The sequence below is a fragment of the Strongylocentrotus purpuratus genome, unplaced genomic scaffold, assembly GCF_000002235.5.
Source record: "Strongylocentrotus purpuratus isolate Spur 01 unplaced genomic scaffold, Spur_5.0 spur5_contig_842, whole genome shotgun sequence".
Classification (NCBI taxonomy): domain Eukaryota; kingdom Metazoa; phylum Echinodermata; class Echinoidea; order Camarodonta; family Strongylocentrotidae; genus Strongylocentrotus; species Strongylocentrotus purpuratus.
This window is the reverse complement of record NW_022145549.1, coordinates 344231-351913: the sequence shown is the minus strand read 5'-3', so window position 1 is coordinate 351913 and position 7683 is coordinate 344231.

The window sequence follows — 7683 nt, the reverse complement described above, 5'->3', positions numbered from 1 at the left end:
CTCGACGATATATCATGCATGCAGGAAGTAACTCTGTGAACAAGACAGAAAAAGAAAGAGGACAAAATATACAGTTCCTCATTCTACCCACAGCAATTGCTGTGGTAGACAAAAGAACATCCCTTCACTGCTATTATCATGTAAAAATGTGTAGAACAAGGCCCTGTCTTACAAAGAGTTGATATCAATCGCAATATGTACATAAGAGATAGGAGACTGCAAACTTGCGATTGATTGGAGGACTTGTGATTGATTTGGATCAATCGCAACTCTTGGTAAGACGGGGCCCAGGTGAATATGCATGTGACACCTGTTCTACACATTTTTACATAATAGCAGGGAAGAGATGTTCCTTTGTCTACCTAAGGAACTGTATATTTTGTCCTCTTTCTTTGTCCGTCATATTCATAGTGTAATCATGCATATTAGTACCGTACTAGATTTAGGAAAATCAAGGTTGACGCATTCTCGATCGCCGACTGAGACGACGTGACGCATGCGCAGTGCCTTAAAATGACGTCACACGTTGCAGTCAAAGCTGTCGGCGTGCAAATCTAAAAGACCCTATTGTGTCCGGACCAGGGGCGTATGCAGGATTTTTTCAAGGGGGGGGGGGGGGGGGTAAGCGGACACTTTTTTTTTTTTTTGGAGTCCAAAAAAAATCGCAACGACTCAGCAAGCCGAGGGGGGGGGGGGGTTTAAATTTTTTAAATCGTGCCGAAAATTTCGCATCGACTTAGCCAGCCGCTGAATAGGAGGGGGGGGGGGGAGGGGGGGGGGGGGGTAAGAGGACACTTTTTTTTTTTGGTCCCAAAAAATCGCAACGACTCAGCCAGCCGAGGGGGGGGGGGGGTTAAAATTTTTAAATCGGGCCGAAAATTTCGCATCGACTCAGCCAGCCGCTGAATAGGCGGGGGGGGGGGGGGGGGGGGGGGGGGGTAAGCGGACACTTTTTTTTCTTTCTTTTTTCTCGAAATTTAAAAATTTGACATTTTACTTCGTTGGGGGGGGAATCATAGTGATTTTCATCCAAAAAGAAAGACCGAAAAAAAGAAAAAAAAAATCCAAAGGGGGGGGTTTTAATTTTTTTTAGGGGGGTTTACACACATAAAAATACCAAAGGGGGGGGGGGGGTTGAACTCCCAACCCCCCCCCCCCCCCTGCGTACGCCCCTGGTCCAGACTGCGAACCACAAGTTATACGGGGTTAAAATATCTGCCACATTTGTTGGCAGACATAAAGCTTCATTTGCCACACTCGACCCAGCTGAGGTAAATTTCTGGAGAGTCGTTAGAGCAGTCGTGTTAAGGCGGGGGTAAGAGTGACTTTTAGAAAACGGCGTGAACGTCCACTGATCATGCGTATCTATGGCAAGCCGTTTTAACATTTATTTCCTGATATCAATAATTCAATTCTTAATATCAAGAATTACCATTGCTTTACAACAGAAATTCATATAGGGTATCAAGAAATCAATTCTTGATATAAAGAAATAGGAAAAAATGCTAAAACGACTTGCCATGGACACGCATGATCAGTGGACGTTCACGTCGTTCCCGTCCACTCAATCTAAAAGTCCCTAACGTGGAGCTTCAGGAGTGTCAACCCTGACGGATAAGTAATCGTATCAATAAATAAAAAAAAAAATTTTCTCACATGCATGATGAAAATATTCATTATACCGAGTCGCTATGCAAGTAACAAATGTGACGACAATTATTGAGTGCATAAGTTTTTTTTTATAATGCTTAATCTGGAAATAGACGCAAACATACTTACATTAAGTTCTGCTAATCCAATAATTGCCAATCTTCCACCGTTGTTCGTGCACTCCGTCTCGGCGTCATCAAAATATTTTCCATCTCCCATGAAGCGATAAAATGAATTCCCGAACTGGTGCCAATAACAACGGGAATCTGCAAAATGAAACGCTGATTATTTGTTCTGATATATCATTCTTTTATTAATCAAAGTGTCCATAACTGGTAAGACATTAATCTACACTTGCCACTCTTCACCCAGGTACTTGTTAACGGTAAGAAAGAATATCCTTGAATGCTGTGAGCATTGAATCCCGTAGTCTAGGTAAAACTGGGGTAATACTAAAGCGCCTTGGCCACCATGCGTGGTGGATATGTGCGCTATAAATATCTAACCAAATTGCCCACTGGTAAACCTTTCCTCGTCTAATGAACCAGCAGCAGCATAAACACGTAGCGAAGATATAAATTAAAAATTAAATCGCAGGCTTGCTATGCATTCTTAATCATATTCTTCTCCCGAAATCTCAAAAAAACGAAAGGCAAACTTTGAATATCTGAAGACTAAATTTTCCCTCGTCATTCTCCCAATAATGAAGTCAAGTGCCCGGCCGAACATACAAAAGAGACACAACTGATCCCTTTTCAATAGTGGGGTATCCAGACCTTGGCCTCGTGGGAGGGGGGATGGAAACCATATGTGATTATATGGTGCATGCTTTTGGGGGGGGGGGGATAGGATGAGCTCATAATCTGGACCCATTTTCCTTATTCTTCTTGCTCATCGTAAACGTTAAGCTTTATAACATCACTGCTGTTCGCTACTTTTTTATATATTTATTTATAAGGTGATTGCATTTTGTTTCCTTGTTAGACATCTGTCATTAGGCATATTGCTCCTTGCTTCTCCTTCACGTTGGCTAGTTTTTCAAGATAGATTACCTTTTGGACGTTGGCAAATGTGAACCCGTCATCGGTACATTTGAAGTCCTCCCACTGTCCTTGATGACCAGATCTTAGCAGTATGCACCTCCCTTGCCCTGGTGCTGAACGGAAGTTTGAATACCTTTTACAAAAGGAAATTATTTAATATAGATTAATAACTGTTATTATCTGTTTGACAAAAATAACACATTGATTTATATCAGTACTTACATTATTACTATTATTGTTTGTATTACCATTATCATAATTATTAGGCCTATTAATGTCATAATTATTATTATCGTTATCATCATTATCATTACCATAATTTTTTAAAAACATTTCTAACTATTATCACCATTTTGATTATTATTTTACTACTATTGTATTTTTTAAATATTTTCATTATCATATTTATTACAATCCTTCTTGTATCAGATTCAATATTCCACGCAGCAACCGAACACGCTTTCCCCAATCATTTGTACCCACCTCACGTTCAATCAAATTGTAAAAAGAGAATATAAACCAAAATTATCTACATAAACTAGTCTACACACCATTGTTTAAGTAACAGTAGTACAGGATTCTCGATTTGAAAGACATGAATAAACCAAAGATATCGTGCGAATGGGCAATAGAGGATGTAAAGTGTAAAGAAAAACAACACTAAATTATCATGATGATAATTATTACGGATAGAACAGGAAAACGGAGGAAGAGAAGATAAACATATAAGGTAGGGGTTACATACAATTTTAATGGGAAAACAAGTTTGAGAAGATGAACAACAATTATAAGCTGAGTTACGCCCCTTTTGTTATGTGAACAGATGCCATTGCTTTGTTCGTATTTTACTCGTCTCTGTTTTGATATTTTTTCTTGTTATCGCTGGTGGGAAGTATAATATAATATATAAATCATCAATTATCATTATATATTTGATTTTGTTTCTATCATTAAAATACCTATCTGTGTATCATGCCAAAGACAGGAGACACACAGTATTAATAGGAATTCCAAAGCACCTTTATATATTTGAATTATCCTTATCTCAAATCTCAGAGAATAGCATTATGGTGCATCCAGTCATCATTGCACTATAATATCTAGGGCAAGTTTAACCTCTGCCTTCGAGGTAGTATCGTTTTCCATGCAGTGACTCCCTATTACAATTTCTTTGACAGTAATAAACTATATTCTTCTTCCTCATCCTTCGTCTTCTTCTTCTTCTACTATTTCATAGTAAATTCCATCCAAAAAGGTAGACCGAGAGGTGACACAAACCTAATAAATATGCCGTTAATATGTTCATATTGAAAGTAGAATCGAATTACCCCGATAGGCTTTTGTTTATCCACGTGTATTCACCGTCATCATCCAAGTCATTCAGGCCAATCCAGTAGTTCCATCCTCCATAATATTTCCGAGTAAACGTGTTCAGAAACGCCTTTCAAAATGGATGAACACGTAAGTGATTGAAATGGTCAGGCAAATAAACGTATTTTCATATACAATGACATTGAGTATAGCTGATCATGAGACACGTATACCATTAGGTAATTGCCTCATACTGTGCAACTCTTTGCTTTATGAAATGTGGGTTTGTAGTCAATGTCTTGAATTGTACCTCATATCGTAGGCCCGTATTATAAAGCAATTACTTCTATAAATCAATGTCTGTATCCGTGCATGAGTTATATGCATTGCACTCGGTAAAGTCTCAAGACGCATAATCAGGATAATGAACTCGACAAGTCTCGTGCATTATCCGAACATGCGTGCGCTATAAACGCACTTGTAGACATGAATTATTTGTATGTGACTTTCTGAAACAAAATACTGCTGATATTGTTGCTCCTGCTGTTCGTTGAAGATGTTGTTCGTGTTATCACCATTATCATTTATCGTTACACTTTTAACTTTATCATTCTCAACTGTATCAATTTTGCGACTATTGTTATCAACATTATTTTCTTTTTAATTTTTGTTATGGGTTGTATCACGTATAGCTTCATTGTTGAAAATATTTCCATTTCACTATTGTCAGTAGTAGAAGATTCATTATCTTATCATCAACTATTGGACTATTCTAATTCTAATCTTATTGTTGAATGTGACCACACACAACATGGAATTAAATGAAAAGGCAATATCTAGAGTACAACCACTCACGTTTTGTTCGTTAGAAGTGATAACTGCTAGGTCTCCGCCTAATGATCGACAATATGCCATAGCATCACTGTATGGTCTACCAGGCTGGTGTACGAGAAGATACTGGTTGTTACCAAATTCCAACCAATCAGGCGTGTTGCATATCTGAGCACTTCCTGCATCGAAAAAAATGATGCAGTAAAACTTAGGTGAAAATTGTTGTGGCTGTATATTGTATATGAAAATTAAATTATATACTCTGCATCGAATGAAGAAAAAAGGACATTTTGATAAAAAGTAATTTTAGCCCACAAGATCGCAAGAGCCAGTAATCAACTAAACATTGTTGGCAATTTCTTTCTTTTTTTCTTCAATCTGTATTAAGTGTTGTTTATAAAAAACAATAAAATAGGTGTTCAGGGACGAATCCAGAATTTATGTAAAGGTTAGGAAAAACACTAATTAGAGAAACAATGTATAAAAGGGTTTTCACATTTTTGATGTGCATTTTGAAGAAAAAGTCCGTGATAAAGGGGTAATCACTATTTTCAGGTGCATATTTGTAAAGGGGTGGACACACTGTCCCCAATCCCTTATATAGACAGGGCATGCAATTGCTACAAAAAAACATTACCCAACCTATTCTGATCAACAGATTATGCTCAATTTTGAACCATAGACAAGAGGTTGTAAAAACTGTTGGTCCCTGCCTTTCTATTAAAGGCAGGCTTTACTACATCAGCCAGAAGGGATTAGACCGCCAAGCGAGCCAGCGAGGTCACTGTGACAGGTGCCTATCTCATTAACTTAGCTCTCATTTAACATAAGAAAAAGAGGATCATGGGGGACCAACAGGCACCGATTGGGGAAGTTTTCTATATAGAGGGAGCAAGTAGCTACAAGTAGGACAGTGTGCCTTTAATTTAAAACTTAATAACGGACACACACACACACACACACACACGCCCAAGCACACATACACACACATACTTCTGATAGGCCTATCGCTCATGCTATTCTTTGTATTTTTCATGTTACACCATTTGTAAATAACATTGTTAACGAAACGCTTTGTATTTTATAGATTTATGTCAGTGAAATTTTGTTTGGAGTATTCCTACCTTGTCCTGTAACTAGAAACAGAAGTGATATGACTACCCATAGTGTTGAAGTGAGAAGTGACTTCAGAAAATGAACTTTCGAGTATAATAGCTTCATAGCTCCTGATACCAATCCTTGCACTGCCTGAAGATGACGATACAGATTATTCTTCTACAAACTCCAGCAGGGTTGAATACATTCCATAGCTTGATGAAGTCAGTCGAAGAACAGTCTTGTAGGTTGCTGCACAAATGTGTATATTCCCAGCTCATCAACTTGTTATGTATTAGCCATAAGTGAAGTATGATATATGAGTAAAGTGCATTTTAGCCAGAATTTAGTTCCCTGTTTACTTCCTCAAACTTACACCACACATGTACATGACTCTAGAACGAGCAATCTATGGCTGTTTATCGATGGATGTCCGGTCCTTAGAAACGGTTTATTTTGCCAACGAATATTAGTTATTTGTTTTGTTGCATGCACTGTGTTTCTGCACAAGGTCATAATATTGTACAAACATGGGCATAAATGCTTTGATAAGTAATTGCGGTATCATTTGAAACAAACCAATGTTATTGGGAACAAGGTGAATGCTTGACGCTATAAAATTAACATCAGTAAAAAGTGTTTTATACTTCCAAGCAAATAATAACTCACTCTGATAAACAATATTTGTTTATTCAAGGACAATTGGTATTGTCGACAGGCGTTAATTTTGTTTTTGTATGTGAATTATTTATCATTAAAGGGGGATCCTACCCAAATATTTCGTTGGTTTTATATGTGGCCAGTAGAAGGTGAGTCTAAAATGTAAATATAATTCTTCGTATGTAGTGATTTTATATATTTTTTTTTAATTGTTTGATAGAGAGATGAAGGACATGTAACAGAAGTGGAAATGTAATTTTCATACTTCATTAACATTTTCAATCATAAAGATATTATGACAATATAACACGCAACTTTAATACACACAACGAAATTGCCATATTTCGTATAAGAAACTGTTTATTGATATAAACTTCTTACTGTAAGAAAAAAAATATCGTTTCATGAATATATCAACTGAAACATCCATATTTTCTGTTTCTACACATCTTGTCTGTGTTGCAACTACCGAATAATTTTCTTGTAAATGGAGTAATTCCAACTTGATAAAGTAACATGAAACATATTGTATTAATTCTACAAGAATAAAGGGTGTACGCACGCATATCGGCCTATGGAAATACGAATTCTCTCCTTAGCCAAATCAGCTACTAAGAAACTGGACCACAATCACATTTAACCAAAAGATTCCATATATAGACAAATACATTAAAGATCAGTATTATCATCCATTTTCAAATTACCTTGGATGAATTACATATGTAGAATAAATTATTAAAATTATGTTTTATGTATGAAGCAGAATCAAATTAATTCTGCAAGATTAGAAATAAAAATGTGTTCCATGCAAGATCGTCATGAATGAGGACAAGGTGAATACTTTCCCAACTGACATCGTTTTCAAGTTTGCTCTATCGCTATTCTCACCAATGAAAGGATTAATTTAGATGTAATGTTATCATAATGATTATTATATTCTTCTCCCGCAAGACCCGACCTAAAATGGGCATAGACGTACATCATCAATAGTGATCTGTCAGTTTATGACAGGTTCAGTGGCCCATTCAAAATTCTATATCAAGTGTCTCTCCAAGTTTCTCTCCAAGTTCGTCGGTCTTGAGCCAACCGTTTC